The sequence below is a fragment of the Numida meleagris genome, chromosome 2 (genome assembly GCF_002078875.1).
Source record: "Numida meleagris isolate 19003 breed g44 Domestic line chromosome 2, NumMel1.0, whole genome shotgun sequence".
NCBI classification, from domain to species: domain Eukaryota; kingdom Metazoa; phylum Chordata; class Aves; order Galliformes; family Numididae; genus Numida; species Numida meleagris.
In genome coordinates this window covers 19846523-19870401 of record NC_034410.1, presented here as the reverse complement: position 1 = coordinate 19870401, position 23879 = coordinate 19846523, and the positions used below count along the sequence as shown (strand labels likewise).

At 37.8% G+C, this 23879-nt stretch overlaps 1 long non-coding RNA gene across 10 annotated transcripts; it reads right to left on the bottom strand.

The window, feature by feature from the left end:
• On the bottom strand, positions 1787 to 23679 carry LOC110394494. 10 transcript variants are annotated; one of them, XR_002435665.1, is made up of 4 exons: positions 23569 to 23667; positions 23327 to 23494; positions 11325 to 14150; positions 1787 to 10246 (listed from the first exon to the last, which is right to left on the bottom strand). It is a non-coding gene; the product is annotated as an uncharacterized LOC110394494 (long non-coding RNA). The 10 variants fall into 10 exon arrangements; XR_002435660.1 differs by having other exon boundaries at positions 1787 to 11402; positions 14057 to 14150; XR_002435663.1 differs by having other exon boundaries at positions 1787 to 11402.

Sequence of the window (23879 nt, the reverse complement as noted above, 5' to 3'; positions counted from 1 at the left end):
AAAAACAATAGCGACAAAAAAGATGTAGGAGAAATGGGAGAAACATAGCTGTGCCATTCTACAAATCTAGCATAAATTGAGTTTTTAATGATATACCAGGAATGCCAGGAGTATTAAATATTGTGAGATTTTATAAACAAAGGAAACTGATGGAATCATCATGTATGTTTGGTAACAATAGTTACAGAGAACTATGCTGTTTCCAGTCAACAGTGGAGCAACACTGAAATATGTGTCATTAATACACAGGCAAAGGGGCTTCACTGCTAATCAGAATAAATTGCAGCATTCAACACAGAGCTGCTACAGGTCTTTAAATTGCTTTTGCCTCGCTGTACAGATATAGCTGAACATAGTGTAATACATTTTTTACATGATGTAATTTTATCTAGCTCATACAATGTCAGGGTAATAGTAATGATATTCTAATATTAATGCAAGCACAAGATATACATATTGATGAATAATGGTCATATGTTTTTGGATCTCCTTGCCAAGTCATATTAAAATGACAAATAATTGCCATTGCTTCAGAGAAATGGTGCAGGCTCTGTAGTCAGAAAGAACATTAGGGACCCACAGTGTCCATTTGTTATCCTTTGTCAGGAAAACATGGTTCTTAATGAAAGTGAATGAAAGGACACTGATTGAGGACAGTGACACTAAACCTCTTTCTCAACAGGAGCCATGACGTGAGTATTAATAAGCAGATTGAAAGGTTAAGACTCAGCTTTGAAACTCTGGAAGCACAGTAGAATCTGAAATAACTCCCCCCTCCTAATACAGGGAAAAACAGAGTGTAAAATGCATTGTATAAGCCTTCTGGCCACAGGAGGATATAGCAGATGGAAATTGGTTCTTAGACAATTCAGGCAAATGCCATTTAAAATCTTAACCCAAATATATTTTTGTTAAAGTCTTGCTTTTAATTCTCCGTCTTGATAAACGATCCCTTTCCTTCTCATTATCCCTTTCCTCTTTGCTACCAGTACTATAAAAATGCTAACAACATCTACTCGGGCATTTCCTGAGCATTAGTGAGAACAGTTGGGAAAACAAGCACACAAAGATGCAGCCAAAGTATAAATAGTAACCCAGTCCAGTGCATTTAGTAGAAATTGAAAATGTCTTTTACTTGGGAGAACAGAGAAATATCTTAGTGTGGGAAAAATATTTTTGAATGTATAATGCACTACAATGATCTCTTACTAATTACTGAGAACCTAGAGGGGTAAGTCAGGATCACAGAAGAGTCTGAAGCAGGCAGACCCTGATCCTGCTGAGCTTTACACATATGTTTGGTCCTGCCGCAGTCAGTGGTGCATATAAGCAGTCAATGTATATGTGTATGTTTCTGCACAATAGTGGCTAGAGCTCCCATGCTTCCATTGATAAGGCTTTGCCTCTGAAAATGCACAAACTCTGTGTAAGCAGTTTCTGACCACTTATGCAGATTTATGTTCGTTTTACTGTCCCACTTTTCTATGCACAGAAAATATCTTCCAAGAATCCAGTGGTTTTAGTGTTATAGGAAAAATGGCTGTAACACTAAAATATCATTTTCTCCATGCCAGGAGCAATGCTGGGCAAAATGCCCAAAGTGTAGAGGTGTCTGAATGCAGAAACTGATTCTCTTAATCACAAAGTGGCAATGTTCACATACAGAGTACATTATATTCAAACGAAGGTGGAAGACTGTAACTCAGTGCTTTGCCTCCTAAAGATCAGACTATATGTCAAAACACTGTACAATTTCAAAAAATACACATAAATAAAACAAATAAAATGTACTTAAAGGATTTTAATAATTCGAAAGGAATTTGAAGTGTTGAGTTTACATTTACCAAAGACTAATGATGTTGGCCAAGTCTGTAACAGCTAGTTAAAAGGGGCTGCAATTATTCTCTGATACAGAAAGCAACAGCATGATATAATCCAGACTGTGAAATGTAAGCAGTCTTAGGATATACAATATGAAACATTTCTAAGAGAAAGCAAGAAATGTGAATGCCATCTTATAAGGCCCCGATGAGATCTCATCTGGTGTACTTAGGACATTCTTCTAACTTACATACAATCAAGTTGAAACAAAGGAGAAACAATTACAAAGAAAAGTCTCTGGGTAATCAAGGAATGGAAGATTGCAACAGGGTTAATTTAGCTTTGCCAGCAGTAGGCTGGAAGAGGATATGATTGCTGTTTTTGGATATGTCAGGAAGATGGACAAGAGGGACTGAGAAGAGTTGGCTAAACTCAAGGGCATAGTTGGCTCAAAACAAATGAGTTTAGATGAGTAAACATGTGAATAAATAAACTTAGGATAAAACTCAAGGAAAATTTAAAGCCTTTCAAAAGAGTGACTGTGAAAATCCTGTGTGGGACTGTGGAGGTAAGACAGTTTTTTACATGGGTATCAATGAATGGATAAATGGAATTATATGATTTTATTGATTAAGATACCACGGAGCTGATGGTCCAGAAATCCTTGCATGAACATCTATTTTATCTATTCCAAATATTGTAGAATTCTTGCCCATACAAAGTATTCCAGCATTATTGTTTGTGCTAGCTGCAAACTGAATGTGTAAGAATTTAAATCTTTTCCATTCTTTAAATGATTTATTACAAAATACTTGTGTGCTTTCGGTGCCTAACTGTATCAAATACAGAGTACAGTACAGATACCTGCTCCTTAATTGAGAAATGGGCTCATACATTCACAAATGCCTTGCAGAAGCATGCATGCATTGCCAATTTTCACATAGAAATTGTGTAACACAATTTGAATTTCCCAAAATTTGAACATTTAGCCCTTGATATGTGAGTTGTTTGAACTGAGTACCCAGTGCTTGTTGGTTGGTCAGTTTTCTATGAGGTTTGGTTGGGTTTTTTTTTTTGTAAGTTTTTTCTTTTGTTTTGCTTCATTTCTGATCTTTGGTGAGTCTTATTCTGGCAATGACAGGAGGGACAAATTGTTCATAGATCTTGTTTGCCATTCCTGATACAGTATATTTTCAGTACTGTAGTTCTCATGTGCAGTGTTAGAAGTAGTTGAATGAAGAGACAGAACGCCAATATCTCGATAAATAATGAATGTATTTTTCTTGTTTATAGTCTGATCTTTCTGGAATCCCTCCCAGAATCTCAGCCCTAATGACTCTGGCCTCAATGATCCATTAAGAGTCTTGCATTGTGACTAGATATATTTTTTTCACAGAGGGAGTCAGTTTTGAGGAAATTTAAGAAATCTACATGAAGGGTATGAGGCTGCTTATATGGTACTGGAGTTTACTGAAGATATCTTTTCCATTATTTTTGTGCTATAATACTATATACTTTCATAATTTGCCTTTAAAAGAGTCGCTATCTTTGCATTCTGAGGTCTACTTATTCAATTGTGAATCCAATGCAAGAAATGCTCAGAGTTTTCAAATAGACTTTAACATTTGCTAAATATATTCATAATACTGGTTTTACATAATTTTTGTATTTAGGGGAATAATGCACATGTAAATGTTTAGTATTTATTGTTACAGCAAATGGTATCAGAAATTACTGTTGTTGAAAGCAATTAGACAGAAGTGTATCCACAATTCCCTTTTTAAACTTGACTTACAAAGAATACTCTTTTCCAGGTGTCAGTTAGGCTTTTAACCAGTGCTTAACAATACCTACAGCCCTTATGACTCTTGGTGCAGTTGGTTGGTTTACAGTTAACCTAAATAGCAGCCTTACTTGTGATAGTTGTATTCAGCCATTTATTATTCACACCTTAGTAGAGTGGGAGTTGAAGACAGATTGCTGTAGTTTTCCATTCTTTGTGGAGGTTAGGCAGAAATATTTCATAGTGCAACTAACACAGTCCCACTACGGGAGATGCCATCACCTTACAGTCTGCAGTTCCCATTCACTTTGCCAGCCCTTTGTCACAGCTTGGGAAATTCAGCTGAATAGGTAACAGCATACACATACCCACAGGCTGCTAATTGTCTTGGATGGCTGTAAGCATTTGTTGCCCAAGAAAAGCAGGAATAGGGAAAGCTCTGGGCAGAGCCTATGCTCGAATGTGCACTGATCTTCCACTGAACCTTGTTTGTGGGCAGAGCATCTATACTGAAAGTCTTATTTTGGCTCCAAGGCACCGTCTTCATGAGCTTTATAACAGTAAATGTAATGTGTGTCTTCAGCAGAACGGTGCTACTGCTGTGGCAGAGAGCTAATGAACATTCCTTTGTGATTAGACTTGGGAAGTTTCAGTTTGCGTATAGACAAATAATGAGTACTTCCAATAGCTAATTTCCCAGTGTTATTTTAATGGCATGATTTTTGCTCTAACTAGAAAATCTAGCTTAAAAATCATTTAAGACTAATCATTTTAATGCATAAAATACAAAGAGTTAAAATCAAGAGTCAATATAACAGGTTCATATTGTTTATATATATGAATAGAAATTCAATAAAATATAATTTTCTTTTAGCTCCCATTACCAGAGAAGCCTGCCTCCAGAGCTCCTCAGCAGTGCACAGCTTCTGAGAGGAATTAAGGCACCTAAATATCTTTGGAGTTTTGGGGTTAAATGCCTTTGTGTAAATGCTCAAATAATTGAACAGACTTCATCTTGCCCTTGTTTACCTCTACATGCTTTTACTTTGCTGTCTGAAAGGAGACTGCTTACATGTACAAAGTGAAGTCTGTGCTTGTATTATATCCTTGCCTAAATCAGGCTCAACATCTTGAATTTTTACTTCAATTCAAATGCTTCCAGTGCCCGATCTTGTCCCTGCCTAAGATATTTTTTTCTTTGATATCAGAAGGATTTTAGAATCAAATGCAAATATTCTTCACAGTTCTATATGAAAGGTTAATTTAAGTTAATAACTAGGATAAAACCAGTGACCAGAGGGTGGCTGATTTTGTGTAGATGGAGAAGTCAGTGACTATGTTAGTTTGACCATGAAAACAGAATTCTTTCGGCTTGTCTACAACCTGCTCCTGTACAGACAGGCTTTGCTCTAAGTTGAAAGGTGCTCTGCATGGGAAGATAATGAGGGTGCTGGCCAGTCTGGGCGGAACTGAATAATTAAAGAACCTTATAATTTATGTTGCCATCAAATGCTGGAGGATATGGTCCTGCTGCAGGAAAAAAGAACTGACTCTCATGAATCTGCAGTGTTTTTCAGGAGATACTAAGAATGAATATTGAATGCATAATTAGGTTTTCTACCTAATCTTCAAGGTAAATCATGCAATAATGTATATAATCCCATATTATCTATGCTCTGAGCAGTTCCATCACTGCTTGTATTTCTAGCTAATATTTTATTAGAACAAATGTATTTAGAAAATAGATTATAGTTGCTCTCTACATGCAGCATGCCTTCTTTTTTGTTTCCTTTCTCTTTGTTTTATTCCCTTTACATATTTCCTTTCCCCTTTAGTTTAATGGAAATTGTACACAGAATCCAGAGAAGCAAATGTACTGAAACGCTGCTAGCAATTAATTTATTTTTAGATAAGTGCAAATATTGCTGTTGATAGTACTGAAGCCTTGTCCAGTAGTCGTTTGAAGAACTTGCTCATCCATTTTTCACAGAGTGTCCATTACTATCAGTTGCTGAAGATTGTGATCCAGAATACTTGTTCTTGACGAAAACAATAGAATTAAGCCACAGGGCTTCAGAAAATTGCTTTCATATTCAAGCAGTGCTACACACATACAGACACCTTGTTGATGATTTTCCTGCTCTGAAGAAAATATATTGCAGCTGCCACAAACCTGTCTTTTGGTACTTTGTCACTTACAAGTGATGATAAAATTGCAACAAAGAGACTTCTTTTTAATCTCATAGGTCATTGCTTGTACTCTGGACAGTCCTCCCTTTGTCCTCTCATTTAGTCAGATCAGGTGGAAAAATCCTTTTAGTTGCCTCTAAACTTCTCTTAACAATACAAAATCCAAAAATCAGCCTCAATATAACCTCAGATTTTTATTATGACCGCTTTTTCTTCGTGTTTTTTCAATTAGACTGAGAGCCCGATATGCATTTTAAATAGATATTTGGTAGGCAGCTGAATTACAGTCTTTTCTATTTATAGGCTCACATCATACTGTAAATCCTAGGAGAGATATTTAATCCCTTTAATTTTGTGCAAACTCCAGAATCATGTGTTAAGTGTCTCACTAAAATTCTGACCATTACTTATCCATTTGTTACAGCTAAACACATTAGGTTTTAAATTCAGTTATCCAGTCCAATCATTTAAAGTTGCAAAAAACTTGTGACAGATAGAAAGACAGAGAAATTTTGAATAAATCTGCATTTCCATGAATATGTTGAGGATAGACTTTCACATCTCATGGACAAACAGCAATTTACTTGGCTACTTTTGGGCATTTTTTTTCTATGCTGCTGAGAGATTTTTCTAATCTTTGTCAGCTTCTTCTTCAACTTTATATCTCAATGAAATCACTGAGCTGTTTGTGACATAAAGTTTGCTCATATAGAATTCGGATGCAGCAAATTCAGTACTTTGTCTCCTGGCTGCATTCTCTTGAGTCTCTTGCAGTCAGAGGCATGGTAAAAGCAAAGAAGGAAAACAGGCTTAGAACCTCATAAAAAAAGGCAGGAGGAGAAGCAGGCACTCTTGCAGCACACCTCTGCTGCACACCAGCTGCCTGCCCCAGGCCTGTGTGTGTGACAGTGAGTGTTCAGGAATAAGGGAGGTGGAACCAAAGCTGCTGCCTTGCTTTTTACATAGGGATTGAACATTGTGATTCAAAAGTTAAGGGGCAGCACCAATTTCTAGAACAGATTCTCTGCCTTCTCTTACCCTCCGACTGTGCCAAGCAGGTTCTGAGAATGCCTCTACTGCCCACACAAGGGCAGTGAAGAGTGGGTTCCAAACAAAGAGAGATTCTTGCTCAACTGTCCCCTGCTGTTGCTCGTCACCATGGGTAAGCTGCTGCCAGCTGACATAAAAAAGCAATACCCTCATAAAATCTCACCTTGATTGAGCTGCCATGTGGCGATGGATTGGCCCATGCAGAAATTCAAAGCTTACAGGTGGAAGTCTCCAGAAGCCTGGGCCTGTCACGGATCCTCCAGTGAGAAAGCCAAGCGTTAAGTAATATTGGACACTTACATGCCTAAATAACCATCAAAGGCCAAACCCACTGTAAGTGCCTGTGAGAAACACACCTCTAAATGGAAGGATCTTTGCTCTCAAACCAATAACTACCTGGGTTTGTCTTCTACAAATGGAAACATCCTGGGCAGATTCAGTGATCAGCTGGCAAATGAGGGATAAGCCAGAACGAGCGTTGTTGATTTTTGATGGGGCTTTTCACAGTGTTGGCTGAACTTGGGCATAATGAACCAACATTACCTCGTTTAATTCTGCTGCTTGAAAACCTTCAGAAAAAAACCCCAAAGATTCTTGCCTAAATAGATTAAGTTCATAAAATTACTTTCCCGATAAGTAAACTGCCCCCTTAGAGTTACTAATTTTACTTTTTCATTCATCTATTTGCCTAATTCATTTCAGTTTTCTACTAGGGCTTCCTAGCTTTCCTTCTTCAAGATTTCTGCACTGAGGAATTGCGCTACAGTAATTTCAAAACTAGTAGCTTCAGAAATAAATGATTTAGAAAGAAACAAATTTCAATAATATCCTGAATAACTGAAATGGTTAAGAATGCTAGTATAGAAGTGTCCAACCTATGTTTCACAGCAAAAGCAAAGAAACAGCCTATGCTTGAGAATATTCTGTAGCAATTATTAAGCCAAAGATATTTGCATTTAAACAATTCCTCAAAAAAAAAGTGAATATTTTTTGGTCAAAGTAATTCCTCATTCTAATATTGTATCACAAATAATTATAGAAGTGATGTCTCATTACTTTTAAAATGAGTTTTGACTCAAACTCTTTTATTATATGAGTTACCTCTTCTTGACCTTATACTGATCACATAAGTTTTTGCAAGAGAAGCATAAAATGTATGTGCTTCCATGTCAAAAGTAAGTAAATAAAGGAAAGAGCAAGAGGACTTCTTCAACTACAGACTGTAAAATAGGAGCTGAAAATTATGTAAAAGGAGTCCAAAATGATGAAGGGCATGAACAGTTTTAAGACCGTGATTGATGGAATTTTCTCAACATTTTAGGAGGCTTTTGAAATGTTAGTGCGTTTCACAGCCACCATCAGTAGTTTCTGAACTCATAATGTAAATCTGTATTTATACCAGGGGCTCAATTCTGAACTCAGATACAAGCTATTTTATCCTATGTAAGTAATAAAATTAGTCACACACTCACTGTGCTTATGCAGGACTGCTCATGTGCCATACCCAGCAGCATGGTGTCATGTCTGTGCTCTGATGTGCAGCTCTGGTTACCCCATCTCACACCGACCTGTGTGACAAATTATAGAATCATAGAATCATTAAGGTTGGAAAAGACCACTAAGACCATCCAGTCCAACCATCTACACGTCACTACCGTGCCCACTGACCATGTCCCTGAGTGCCACATCTACATGGTTCTTGAACACTTCCAGGGATAGTTACTCCACCACTTTCATGGCACCCTGTTCCAGTGCCTCACTGCTCTTTCTGAGAACAAATCTTTTCTAATATCCAACCTGAATCTTTCCATGCATAACTTAAGGCCATTACCTCTCATCTTAGCACTGTTACCTAGGAAAAGAGGCCCATCCCCACACTACCCTACCGCGCTCACCTTTCAAGTTGCAGCAGCTATCCTGATTCTAAGTGTACCTGTCATTCAGTCATTGAGTTAACCTGTAGCTCAGTTAACATACTGCAGGATGAGACTCATTATGGCTGAACGCAGCAGGAGTTGTGCTGAGGTTGATGATGGGGCTTCACCTCATCCCACACTAGAACAAGGTATCTGTCCACAGGCACTACAGCTGGGATAAGAGAGTGGCAAAGGGTATAATAGAGATTGAGTTTGTATTTATAACCGTATTGTGTTGAAAATTCCCACTGGGTTTATAAAACATTTGATTTAAACATCTGTATATAATTAAGGGATTAGCAACAGTTTTACAGCTCTTGCATTTTGCCTATATGTAATTGTCATTGTTTATTTTTATTTACTTCTGCAGAAATTCAGTTACTTAATCTTTGTTCTATATCTTGCTATTTTTTTCCTGTTTAGTGAAGCAAAGCGTCTCTATTACAGCCCTGAATCTCAGCACCAAGCGCAGGATCCCTGCGGTAACCGTGGCAACCTCCTCAGCACGGTGGGCTCTGGCTCAGCACCGCTCACCGAGCAGAGCTCACCCAACCCTGCACAGAGCAGCGCTGAGCTGAGCTGGAGCGCGGCGCAGCTGCTTCACGTGTCTCCAGGGCTTTCAGTGCTGAGGCTGTAAGGCTGATGTCTGGATGCAGATAAGCACTGAGGTTGGCATGAACACATAGTCCCTTTTTATTTTTTACTTTTTTTCCCAAACATTCAGATGAAGTCCATGATGTCATCTCTGGAAGAGCATTAAGGTTTTTCCTCGAGATGGGTGGCGGTGCAGAGCCAAAGCAGGCTGTGTTGGTTTTGAGATTTTGTCATCATTATCCATACCGCAAAGTGTAACACAAGCTCTTTTAAACTATTTTTGAATTCATTAATTGAATAAACCATTATGACTTTGCTACAGACAAAAAGGTTAAAAGAAATAAATATTTTCTACCATATTCTATGGAGTTCTCAAACAGTGTTAGCATAATCCATAACCTATTAACATAATCCATATTACATTTGCCAGTATTGTCTATTAAATTACACAGCCTTAAGGACATGTGAAATCAGTATGCACTGAATAAATCTTACCCAATTTTATTTTACAGTTGTTTCCCAGGACGTTTTCTTCACATTTCATGTGTATATTTTGAAACCATCACTAGGAATGAAATTCTGAATTTGAACAGCCACAAAATGTGGGCTGCTGAGAGATTGCCTGCTGCTGTACGGAGAGAGCATTCCACGTGGTTAAAAACACTTCAAACTGAATTACTGTAAGCTTTTCAGTCATCAGTTCTCACTGCAGTACTTTGGTTCAGGCAATCTTGCAAAGTGTTCCATGTCTTGTTTCCAATATCTTTCCAGTTCATAGGTTACTTCAGTTTTCCTGCTTTCCAGGGTAACAACTTCAGTACATTCACATTTCTGAGAGCCAGCACAGTTACCTTTTCTCAAGAGAATTCCTCCTAGAATGCTCCAAAACCAACTGTGCATTCAGAAGAATAAATGTAGTTTGGGGAAAATGTTAAACTTTTGAAAAAGACCACCTTATTTTTACTTGTGTTAGAGACTTAGTTTAACCTTCATTAAAATCCAAGGGGACAAAAGTTTGCTTTTACTTTACTGTTCAAAATTCGGCATATGAAATATATTAATTTATTGATATTAGTGTAAGCAAAAGAACTTGCTTAAGTATTGAGACTTTCTGAATTGACTTATGACAAAGTTAATGAACAATTTATTGTTTCTCTATTGTTACGGAAAGGAAAGGCTGAAGTGATGGACTTACGCTTGAAGTTTGTACTTCATAGAAGCCTAGAACAAAACTAGAATGGGAAAGGGACAAGAAGAGTTAGACTCAAGACTGTAATTTGAATTACAGTTGAGACTGGGACTAGGTTTGAGTTGGGTCACATGTAGGCTGAATTTGATTGAGACTGGGTTTGGATTTAGTTTTATGTGGAAGAGCACTTTTCTGTAGAGTGTCAGATATGTCGCTTGTTATTATTAATGTTGACACTGCATGCAGATCTCAGTTAAGGACTGATGAAGAAATTATGAAACTATTTCTATTCTGTTCCTAGGTTGATAACAGTAGCCAAGTAGAGTTGGCCAGCATGTGAGCAGAGGTCCAGCGCACATTAATTTTATTGCTTACTACCCAAAGATCCTCATGTTTAGCATAAACACTTCCAACTATGAAAATGACTGCTAGATAATTCTATACTGGAATAACATCACTGGATAACCTGTGGATCTGGCAAAAAAAAGTAAATAAAACAGAGTGCATCAGCCACTACTGTCCATAATCCTTTTTGCCACTCTTTGTCCTATTGTAAACAATAATCCTTAATAGCATTTTGGACACCTGTTCCCAGGCCAAAATCAAATGTACCCATTTTTTTGGTCATATTACCAATTTCATATCAATTTTCCCATTTCTTCTGCAGGTTCTAAATTTCACACAGTTGTAATAATACTAAAGTCTGTTCTGCTTTTTATGGCAGTAAATGAACTCCAGCTTCAGAGTTATTAGTAGCAAAGTTTGAAAAAATTACTCTTACCTTACAGCCCAAGCCCTTGTCCTGAATCCATGTTCTTGTAGGATCATGTAGTAAAAGTAACAATTTATCATCTTTATTCTGTAAGTTTAATCACAGTCCTTGTTAGTATTAACCTCTATCCCGACAAAGTTAATGGAAACATAAGTATTAACAAATCATACGCTTCTTGGTGCATCTACCACAATTGATTTGACCATCAAGCCAGAAACTTAGCAAGTTTCTGTAACCTGGTCTCAGCTTAGTTCTAAACCTGAACTTAAAACAGTCTGTGAGACTTCTCTTGATGCAGGAAACAAAGCACAAACTGTTTTTCCTCTGACTACCACACTTCATCCTGGATCTGAGTCTTGAAGGAGCCCCTTCAGCTTCTCTGTTCATAATCATAGACGCATTCCCCGCAGGAATTACAGCAATTCCACCTTTAGTGTTTTTTTTTTTTTTTTTTTTTTTTTTTTTTTTTTTTTTTTGGTGTTTGAGTCAGTGCTAGGCCCTACTTCTCAAGTATTGTATAGTGAGAGATATTTATGTCTTCTCTGCAGAACACTTGAGTGTCTGTGACCAGTCTAAGCACAGGATTTTTTTAATGTTACGGGATGATGTTGTCACTTGGGGTCAGCAGCCCAGACATACCTATGCTCCTCTGATGGGACTTTGCTTCACTGTATTCAAGAGCTCTGAATACAAGTGCTTAAAAACAAGGCGTGTTTAAGTGATCTCAGGTGCTATTACACATCACGGCACAATAGCATTCCTTGAGAAAATTGTAGGATTACAGATACAGTAATGCAATCAAAATATTAAAAATATTATCAACTTCATAATGATGGCACCTAATAACGTTAGTATTGCAGCCTAATGCTTGTAATGTGGAGGTCTATCTTTGCAGATCATTGAGGTGTCAATTAGAAAAAATGCAGTTGTGAAAGGATGAGTGCAGCTGTAGTTAGCTCTGTGCTCACCAGCATGTTAGTGATCTGACCAAAACAACACAGTTATCAGGAAACAAAACACACCAGAAGCCAGAGCAGACAAAGGCCTATTAGATGCATGGCATCAATACAACAATCACATTACTTCTTCAGGAATCTTTGGGCTTTGCTATTGTGCATTTTGGCATCAGTGTTTCTTTGCCAGGCTTTACAGCACTGGCTTCATTTCAGGGTAACTAGCTTAAGCTCGGCTGAGGTGTGCAGATATGCTCCAGTTTTCCTACTGTTTCTCTTTCCATGAATATTTAGCTCTTCAGAGAATCTTCAACTCACTCTATTTTGGTATGAGAATAGAAAAGTTCATCTAAACCTTTGCAGTCCTGTGAAACTGTAGTAATACCTATTCCTACAATATTCATAGAGTGAAATGACAACCGTTCTTCAGTCATTTGAGTATCAGGACACTTTATTACCAAGAAATAACCTCTGTCTCGTACCCTATTACTGAGATTTTTTTTTGTCTTTTCTTGGTCTCTTGAAAACTAGTTGGCAAGATTTGGTAACAAGATAATCACTCAAGGCCTAATATACCACCTGTATCTTGGCAATTTCTAGAAACATCACAAGATCTTTCAGAACAACAGTGTGAAACACACTGTTCCAGATGCTTCCATTCTCTCATTGTAAAAACCTGTGGTACAGTAAGTTATGGAAAAAATGGATGCACTCTCAGATCATGTGCGTATAAATGCGTAGGAGCTCGTCATGAGGTGATACTTTTGGCACACAAACTGATATACAGTCATTGTTTTGAAATGTTAGAGAATGAGTTAGAAGGAAAAAAATATAAATATCCATTGTCTTGGGGTGCCAGAAGGCATGAAAAATCACCACCCAATAAATCTTGTTGGGTTAAAAAATGAGTTCATGGCATCTCTCAGACTGAATACAGGATTACTTGATTTATGGGAGTTATGAAGTTACAAGGTTCCACTTGAGAAGCCCAAGGCAGGGAGCTCTGCAGGTGGAAGGATAAATAGTGATTATATTTGATTTTCAATACTGAGACAGGAAGGAAGAAAAAGAATTCCATCAAGCTTCCATCACTCTTTGAGATCCTGTGCCAAAAATCTCTAACAGTTACAATGGCATGAGGGCAGTACCACTCATTTACTGAAAAAGGGTAACAGCAAAAAACTACCTGCTTAGTGGAGATGTGGATTTTCATGCATGTAAATTAGAAGATTTTTCTTCTGCAAGATTGTGATGTTTCGATCCTGATGTAAGTGGGGGACAATTCTCCAAAACCAAAATCAACTGAAAAAGGGAAGGATTTGTGCTTAAATTTCAAATGTGTGTACTTGGGACTCACAAAGGACTTTTTGATATTTGGCCTAATAATGGTCCAAATCCTGCTTGGAATTTAACTCTTGAAAATAGTTTTGGTACCTAGTCAATGCGATAGCGGTGATCACTGCAAAATTTATCAAAACTATTGTGCAAAAGAGTATTCACTTTTCCTATTTCCTGTTTGTTTATAACGGCCATTTCCCTAATTTCTTTAAGATGCCATTAACATAAAGTTCTTTTAGCAGACATGCTCTTGCTATAGGTGCCGCTGTCTTAATGTAGGGAGCGCAGCAGAGGTCCTCTGGAGGTCTTGTCTTCTGTGATTATAAGGAAAGTACATCTTGGTTTTGTTGAATCTGTAACTCTTTACAAAGCAGGTATGCCTACTGAATCACACTAGGTAGGAGAAAAAATAAGGATTAAGAATTATTTGCTAAAAAACAAACCACAAACCTAGTCTTCTGCTTGAACTTGAACACATAAAGAAAGAATCTTGGTTTTAACAGATCCTGAGTGCTTGAAGCTCTCCCCAACTTCAGTGGGAATGCTAGAAACAAAGCACAAAGGGAAAATACAGCCAGTATTGCTTAGATACCTAGCTTAAGGTACCACAATTTGTTCTTTTTCCATTTTCCCACCTCCCAGAACCAAAATTGTTGAAGAGCGTTTCACTGAAAATCTGATCTAGTGGGTGACAACCCTGCCCATGGCAGGGTGTTAGAGCAGGATGATCTTTAAGGTCCCTTCCAACCCAAGCCATTCTGTGATTCTGTGAATCCATGAAAATGTGCATCATTTAAGCAAAGCTAATGGTAATACCTATGCTTAATGTCCTCTCTCACCAATGTGTTTTAGTTTCAAATACATTTGAAACTTCTGTTCTTTTTTGAACATAAATTGCAGATGGCATAATTTCCTTCACCTGTGTGCCTTTGAATCCTTTCTTCTCTCTCTCTGAATAGGGTGAGACTGATGAGAGATAAAATGGAGTAAAAACTGATAGAAGCCATTGGCTTCCAGATGTAGAAGGGTGCTTAAATTTACTCTAAAATCTGAAGCTGAATCCATGTAAGAAGAAACCTTGTTTCAGCATTCAATTTGAAAAATAACTTGTTTTTTTTTTTCCCTGTTAGAAGTATGCATAAGAGATCACAATTAATACATGAGCTCAATCAGTAAAAGTCTGGACTATGCATATAAAATTCTCCTCCTTTTTAAAGAGCACTATGGGTGTGGTATGATTCTCTGCCAGAACTCCCATTCTTTCAGGATGCATTAGAAGATGCATCAAAAGATTAAAATTCTTTCATTGTATTATCACATACAATTTTATTCCAAATTTTTGTTGTTGTTTATTTTGGCAATGGTATTCATTTTAGTACATTTAGTTGGTTAGCTGATATATATATATATGCTTATATATATATAAACAAGTGTCTCAAGCAGAATTAAATTTTCCTACTAAGCAGAATTAAATTTTCCTTCCAAAAGGAATTCATTGGGTTCAGCTCTGGGTGTTCAAAAATACACTGCAGGAAGCAGCCCTTGGTCAAAATAAGGCTTGATGTAAAACGGAAAAGCTTTTATTCCTGCAATTTTATGATCCAATTTAGTACTAAACTTAATATCAAGGAATGTTTTTTTCCTATATAATAGATCAGCAACTTTCAAGTGTGCTGTACACCCAGAAATGGTTAAGAAGTCCACTTGTGCATCTTATAAATAATTCTGGCAGGTAAGAGCCAAAGTGCTGCTCTTTCTGTGGACACCTATGTATAATTGTATAGCGGAATTCCCTGGGAACAACATGGTATTATTGAAAATTTGTCTTGAAAGATTTATCTTACTCTGTTAAAACAAGTCATTAAATTTATACTTTTCAGTATCATAGGTCTTCATTGAGTCAAATAAACCATATTTTGTTTACCGCCCTGGAAAGATATAAATGCTAAATACTCTTTAACTTTATTTTATGAGACGGAATATTATATTCCTTTTTTCAGTGACCTTTTATTGCCTTGCGAATAAAAAAATAATCTAACAGACAGAAATAACAGCCACAGAAAGGTGGGATTTATGAGCATGCCAACTCCACTAAACCAAAGGATAAACATAATAGTCTCAGAATAAAAATAGTGAATTATCTAGCGCTTTATTCTCAAAACTTTAAAATAACTTTTTTCCCCACAAAATTAGAGCTTTACTCATGTCATCATCTCAGAAGAGAGTACTTTCTTCCTTTTTTAGTATCCTGATATATCTAAGAAATAATTAGATATATTTTATTTGTAAGAAAGAAGAATCTGAAAGAAATGTCCATCTGTAGACAGCGGGTTTTTATATTATCATAATAATATATTGCCATAATAATGGCAAGTATTTGTTGCAAATAATTGTGTGAAGTCTACAACTCATCAAAATAAACCAAGCTTTCATGCTGGAATCTGTTTGCTTTAAAGAATCGCAGATTTTCAAATTTAGTCTGCTTTGAGAAGTAATACCGTAAAATGGAAACTTAGTTTTTCCTGAGATCAATTCTCACAATTTTGTCTTACACTACTCAGAAATATTGTTTAGCTGCTACCATGATAAATTTTTACAGAAATCCTGAGCAACTAGTTCTTCTACACATTCTTCTGTTCTTCTACATGAAGAAATAGTTATCTTCTCAAAATATGTGATTAGTCTATTTCATTAATTTTGCATTTTAAATCATTTCATATTTACAGTTAAATCTGATTATTCTTTAATTCAAAAGTCTTTCTGAAGTCATGCCTATGGACAGATCAGACTCAAGGGCTGTAAAAAAGCTGATTTTGTGATTTCAACCTTTCTGTCTTTTGTTAAACATAAGAGACTAGTAAGTATTAGTCTTACATTTTTTTCCAGTCATATAATGCTGCACCTGCATTAACAGATCAGTACAAATGACTGATATTTATTCCATGTATATTTTCTTAGAAATTTCCATGATAGGAATCAGCTTGTTTTCCCAGCTCAGTTACCTTTGGCACTGCCTTTCTGTTTCCAAATGGAATTAATTAGTTTCTAGTTTTCTGTTGCTCACTCCAACTAGCCCATGGGATTCTTCAGTGAAGGAGAAGAGACAGAGAGCAGAAGGGTGGGAGACAGCAAGGCATCCCTTTGCAAGGATGCCAGCAAACCTCCTCTCGGAGGAACTGTGAGGTTTCAGATGGGATGTTACAGGGAAGAACAAAAGAAGGAGAGGAAAAACCTATAGGAATCTGAGGAAGAGAAATATTTTCAAGAAAAATGAGAGAAAGTAAGGAAGGGTCTGTCTACGCTAGATTGGGCAGGGAGTTAGGGTCAAATCCTTTGTCCAGCGGGTCTTGGGCTGACCTGCTCTATAAGAATGAGATGGTTGCCTCCTCCCAGGCTTGACACAATTGAAAGGGAAGTACGCAGTTGTATGGTATGAAATAGAGGTATACAGTTGCCTCTGACCAGTTTTCAGACAACCCAAGAAAGGTACTAGTCACAATCTGCTAATAAGGAAGGAATAATTCACCCCACTCCAAAGATAAGGGCTTGCTAAAAAACTCCTGGAAGGAAGCAACTCCCAAGTAGAGAGATGCCAGCCCTTAAATGAGGTTAGGGATGGATAGATCCAGAGTCTGCCCCTTCTGGTCACGCAGGTGAATTGCTTGCACCTGTGCTCCCAGGGCTGACCACACCTCTTCACCAGGTACTCAAATCACTGATTCAGGCTGTGGCCTAACAGTTCCCATATAACAGTGAAGAGCACTTTTACCTTTCCCACCCTAGTCACGTTGCAGTCTCCTATCAATCTCTTGAGAAGAAACTGATGAAATTTCACAGCTGCATGTACCTCCTAAGCATGCATGCTCTTCTGTAATAAAGACTTAACTCATTCTTAGTTATCTCTAGTCTAAAGACAGTGCTCAACCATCACTGGATGAAGAGAGAAGATTGGATGGCTTCATTGCTTGGCACTTTCAAGGGACTTTGTAGTGACCCCTATTATTATTATTATCTCTTTGGTGGAAGAGACTGAATTGAATGAGCAACATTGCATGCTACCTTTTCCAAAAGTGGTACATGCAATTCTGAGCAGAAATACTCAGAATTTGCCAGCTTTTCAACTGCACAAAATAACACAGACTAAACCTGAAGTGAATTATTATGTCTCTTGGTTCATAAGATGAAGTGAGAATTCTACTGTCCTAAGATATCATAGTTTTTTAAGCAAAATTACTGACAAAGACATTTGAGAAGAAAATGTCCATTTTGCACCTATAATAGAATTTTTTTTCTGCAGCAGCAGCTGTGTCTGTTTCATGTAGATGACAGGCTGACAAATGGAAAGATTATTTCTGTTCCTTCTTTCATTTGAGAGTCATAAATCTGAAAAAGCAGAATAGATTTTTTTCTTGCATCTTATAAGATTTTATGGGAAGATCCAAGATGGCAGAAAGGACACAGTTCCAGAATATAAATAAGGTCTGTATTCGTACATCCTGCAGTCACTCAGCGTAATTCGACAGTATCTATGTCAAATCAATACACAATGCTTTGTTGAACTAGTGGAGTAAGTGGATATGTCTGATAAAATAAACAGTCTGTTGTCCATGCCATTGACATGAATGCTTGTTTAATAAGATTGTTTTGATTCAAAGTCAGTTTTCATATTGCAAACCAGGCAGAAGCAGTTGTGTCAGCCATCCGTATACCCTCATATTTGGAGGAGGTACAGCTCTATTCAGCTTTGTACTGAGGTGTGTATTTAGTGCTAACACAGTAGAAGTACTATGACAATTTATGTTCAACCTGCATAGACAGACAAAGCTTCATCCTTTCTCAGTGTTGAGACAAAGACCAAACAAACTGGATATTGAGTAACTGGTCAACACGAGTGCTTTTCATTATTAGGCATTTCATTCTGTGCTACTCCGGAGCCAGCCAATTGGAGGGCAGAAATTGCACCATGGACCTACAGCTCTGCAGGTGGTTTTTTCTTGGGTTTCAGTGCAGCAGCTCTGATACAAAGTCCTCCTCAGACAAAGAGCGGTTAAATTTAAGAAAAAATAAATGTTTCTTGTGAGTATCTGTGGCAATACAAAGGCAATGGACTAAGTTTTATTTGTAATTGTTATCAGCTAAAGATGGTGAAAAAGACACTCTGGACCACACTGCAAAGCATCTTTGGTGGACAGTGGTGTCAGCAGAAACTGATCTTTCAGATGACTGACACAATTAGGTTGCAAATTCTTTACTAATCCTTAAATGGCATAACTCATATGTAGTTTTATTTAGTTGTCCTGTTGACTGCCTAAGTCATTTTAAATGGTAAACCTTTCAATTCTAACAATTTCTTCTTCTTTTTGTTCCTATACATGTATACAAACACAAGTTGTCTTTTTTTTTGTTCCAAATATTAAGTTTATGTAATCAGAGAGCACTTTAATGTCATCATTTAGTGTAGCAAAGATCATATTACAATAAGGATTTATGGTAGTCTAGTTACCCTGAGAAAGTTATTTTATTCATAGTCTAGAAATGAAAACCAGGCGGTATGGCACGTTCTGCTCTTTAACTGCGTGATTTCTTCTCCATTGCTGTAAGCCCTTCTTCCCTCTGGTTTTGTAAGGGATACTGGTTGCTGCTTGAGCATGAGTGTCTCAAGACTAATGAGTTCTGAGCTGAATGTATAAGGCCTGTTTTGGTATAGCTCCCTGGTCCTTGCTAGTACATGAAAGAACAGCCTGAAGAGGGGAGGGCATGCCTGTGCCAGTGGGCTGGTGTGTTCCAACATGGTGAGTGGGAGGCACAACATGTGCCTTCCCTCTGCCTCCCACTCTCTGCTCAGCAACCATCTCCAGATGGAGTGCAATAGGGAAGAAGCAGAGAGGTCACTCCCTCCCTCTTCCATAGTGAGGCCGCCTTCAGAGGATGATTCAGGAAATGATCCTTTTTCACGCATTCCACCCTCTGGCAAGCATCTTACCACAGAAGATGCCAGCGGCATTTCTACCTCCAGGAGGAAGGAGATAAAATTGTAAATAACATTTAAGAGTTAACTATTTTTGGCTGTGTCGCATAGGATGAAAGTCCCATTTTCTCCTTCAGAAATTCGTTTTGTATGATCTGACTGAGGCAAGTCAGGGAAGGAACATAGAAGACATTTCTGCAATTACAAGTGCCACAGACCAGAGATCAGCAGCGCAAGTGCAATTGATGAAAAATGTGAAATCACAAAAGGTAGAGTTATTGGTGCAGTTGCGGTATCAGGACTCCTCAGGGTGATGCGGCTTCTGCAACATCAAGCAAACCTGTGCTGCAATTCGGACATGTCCCATGGCACGAGCAACACCACTGAGTCGTCACTGTGCCAAGCCAAGCTGTGACAATGTCCTCTGAACGAGGCAGCAGACTCAGTGCTACCCTGACCTAGAAGAGAAACATTTTTATTCTGCTCCGCAGGCAAATGCACTGACAAAGGACAGCTATCTGTCCTTTCAAACTCTAAGGATTCTTTGATTCTATGATTCTGTCTGGTTGTCTGCAGCTTCTTCAAACCTGCTATCTCTCTGAACAGACACCTGTGGGTTGCAGATGGGCTCTATTGCTTGTCCCAGATTCTTCTCAGACATAATATTTTGGACTATGGCTGTTGATCTTTGAATCCTCCCAAATCTGGATACTGCATTTAGCTTTTTTATTTTCCCAAAAAGGATCATCTGAACCTGATCTAAACTGCAGCTTGCGCTTACAGTTGTAGTCTAAATACAGCTACTGAATTGCCGAGAGCCTTACTTGAGAGGGAAGAATATGGCAAACAATAAAGGGCAAGAAGGTCTCAGAAGGCTTTTTCTCATTCATAACCCTTCTTAAGAGGGCATTTCTCTATACTACTGTTTACGAAGCAGTGAACAGCACTGAGGAATTTCCCTCCTCCACCAAAGGGGATGTGACAGGAACAGGTCTTGCCAAGCTCTCTTGGCACTTCCTCTTGAGGCTGAGAGTTTGGTAGATAATGCTACATGATTTATCTGTCTTATTTGATACAGCACAAAGTTTTCATCAGTAAGATAAACTAGTGTAACAGTATTCACACTGCAGTCCACATAAAATACATTTAATATCAGTTAAATATTTGATCGTCATGAAGTGTATTTATAAATAGAAAATCTTTGTAAAGCTATTATGTTTCTAGTAATGGTTCTACAAAATATGATTCTTGACTCTATATGTCTAGCATTTCCATTTTTTTAAATTATCTGGAAAAACGGATCCTAGTAAATTTTGTAAATATCCCCAAACTCGTGAGAGAAAGTAACAAGCAAATTTGTTGACATTCAAATAAATATATTTAATTCAGGCCCATATGTCAGAGACAAAGACTGCTACATTAAAAAAAAAAACATACAAACAAACAAAAAACCCACACAATACTCTATAGAAAGTCTTGGGTTTTGGAGCAGATGATGTGCTGCTCAGTGCCATGGCAAGAAAAGCTGATGCAGATAAACAGGATCTAGGCAAGAAGCTTATACTGCTGAATATTTTTTCACTGTGTCTCATGATAAGAAACCTAGAGGACATGACAGGAAAACAGAATGTGGCAGATTCAAAACAAAAGGATTTTTTATTTTAGTGCTCCATATTTAAACAGTTAAACTCACTGGCACTCAATATTATGGATGCTGAAACTTATTCTAATGAGACAAATTCTTTTAAGTACCTTCTGTGGAGCACTCTTGAGCACAGAGGTGTCTGTGTTTGTCATAGACCTGGAGGCTTGCAGAGGAGTCCAGAAACTATCACTCACTTCTTTCCTTCTTTATACTTTTCCCAAATCATTCCACTACACACCACTGTCAAAGACAAGCCATTAATCTAGACAGACCTTGAGTCTGACCTAGTACAGCTAGTCACATATTGTTGTTCTTACTACTGCTATATTTACCATCCTGATATATGATCATCTCTCTAATATTGTGTCCAATTCTGATATTTACGGAAGGAAAATGAAAAATTGAAGACTGCAAAAATTGTTTAAAGTATTAGGAAACAGGTCAAATACTAACAGATCCTGTCCTATCTCTCTTAACAAGGGCAGGGAAAGCTAAGGGATAGTTTGCTCGTAGTCCAAAAGTATCTTACTGGGGAAGGCCAAACTTCAGCAGAACAAAGGCCTGTATGATGTTTGGATTCATCTAGATAAATATAGATGTCTGTATCTGAGCTGCTCCATCTAGAAGCTGTGCGTGTCCATACAGATCTAAGCAATATTCTCAGTGGATGGTAAAGCACAATTCATCTAAGTCTAAAGTAGGTGTCTAAAACAGGTTAGATGAATCACTCCCTTAAAGGTTCTATTTGCTCCACTGCCTGTAAAAGGTACTTGTGACTCACACAGTTGTAGACCTCTATTGGAGGTGCCTGAAGTTGGATAAATCACTCAAAACATCTATGATGTGATTAGTAGAGAATAGTACAGTAGTAGAGTACAGATTACTTCTCAGTGTTATTAGTGACAGAAACACATTACGAAGGACCAAGATGACTTTTCTTTCAATGCTTATTATGAAGTATGGATAGGGTAAATTTCCTAGAAGATATGTCCTAGCTGAAACACAGCTGTTGGCCTTGCACCAGAGAACTCCTCTTGTCCGCATTGCAAAGGGGGTTAGACTATTAAATCATAATGATTCCTCTTGCCCTTGAAAATCTGTGCCTTCAAACACTGCTAATGAATAGCGGCATGTTTTCTATGCCTTGTTAAGTGGTTCTTGATCAATACAGATGTGCCATTTTCCTGCAGGGTTTTTCCCACAGTTTTTTGCTGTTGCTGCTGTGTTTGTTTCCAAGGATTTAATGTTATAAATCATCTTATGAATCTCAGATATGCGGAAATCTCCCTCGGAAATGTCCCTCAGTGCCAAGAGACAGATACAGAAGTGCCTCAGAAGGTGATAGCCTTCCCCCTTAGGAATCTGCTCCCTCGTGTACAGTCAAAAGTGAAGCTGTAATGCAGCACAGCCCTTTCTATCAATATGACGGCAACATCCAACACTGTGTGGCCAAATTTATCTTTGCATCACTTATTCTGCAGTGAAAATGGCTGAATTTAAGGCTTGGTGTTTGAGGAAAGTCTTTGCTCACTGAGCGGTTTATCTTTAGTATAAGATGACTTTATATCCATCACTGTCAAGCATAAAGAAAAGACAGTGGTCTTTACAATGAGCGTATTGAATTGTACCCATGTTTTCATTACGTATAATGGCAAGTAAACAAATTAATTAAACTTAGAGCTCACAAGTACAATTGTAACTTATTTTGTATTCCTACCATTTTGGATGACTAAATAACACTTACACACGTTAGCTGTGTTCTTTGGGTAGATGGTATGAAATCACGTTGTCAGTCAATAAAGCAACAACATCACCAAAACAACATCATCAATAAAGCAACAACATCACTTTCCAAGAACTTTGTCAAATCCATGGCATGCACAGTAGTTCCTGACACTTTCCCTTCATTATTACTGGTATTACTAGAAATTCTGAATGTTTAATCTTTGGTAAACTGTTGAACAAATATGGTATGGGGAAAGAGGGCATTAAAGAACATTCTAAATTGAGAAACATCACTGGGCAGTGATCAGTAACACTGGCAATAATCCCCATCATATCCCATTTGTTTTCACCTCACAAATGAGAATTGCTGAGAAAACTGTACCTGAAAGGTTTAAATGCCTGGTTCCTAAAGCCGGCTCCCCAGCTGCAGGTGCTCAGACATCTCCAAGGTACTATCAGCAAGCAAGCCCAGTCATAAATCACAGAGGCTTGCTGTTTACCACTATGACTGATCTCCAAAAACAGGATCAATGCAGCTCATTCCTGAAGCCTGAAAACAAGTGTATATATAAGAGAAAGTGTCAAGAAAGACAATACTAAAAAGAAGGTCAAACCTTAATTCACCTTGCTTCCCAGAAACCTTCCTTAAAGCCTCCTGATGAGAATAATTTCACAGCCTGTGTGGATTGCATTACGCCTACCCTAAAACTAAGTCATTTAAAGATAGTCACTGACTCATTTTTATTCTTTTTTTTTTTCCTGCGGTGACGTCCCTTCTTATCAGATAAGGCAAATGCAGATTAATTAAGTGTAGTTTTCAGTGGTATTTTTCCTGCTGGGAGACTTTGCTCTAATTTTTGAGCAGTGGAGAGGTCTCTTTTTGCACTGTACCAGGAGATGCTTGGAGAAGAGCAAGCTCTCTGTGGCAATGATAC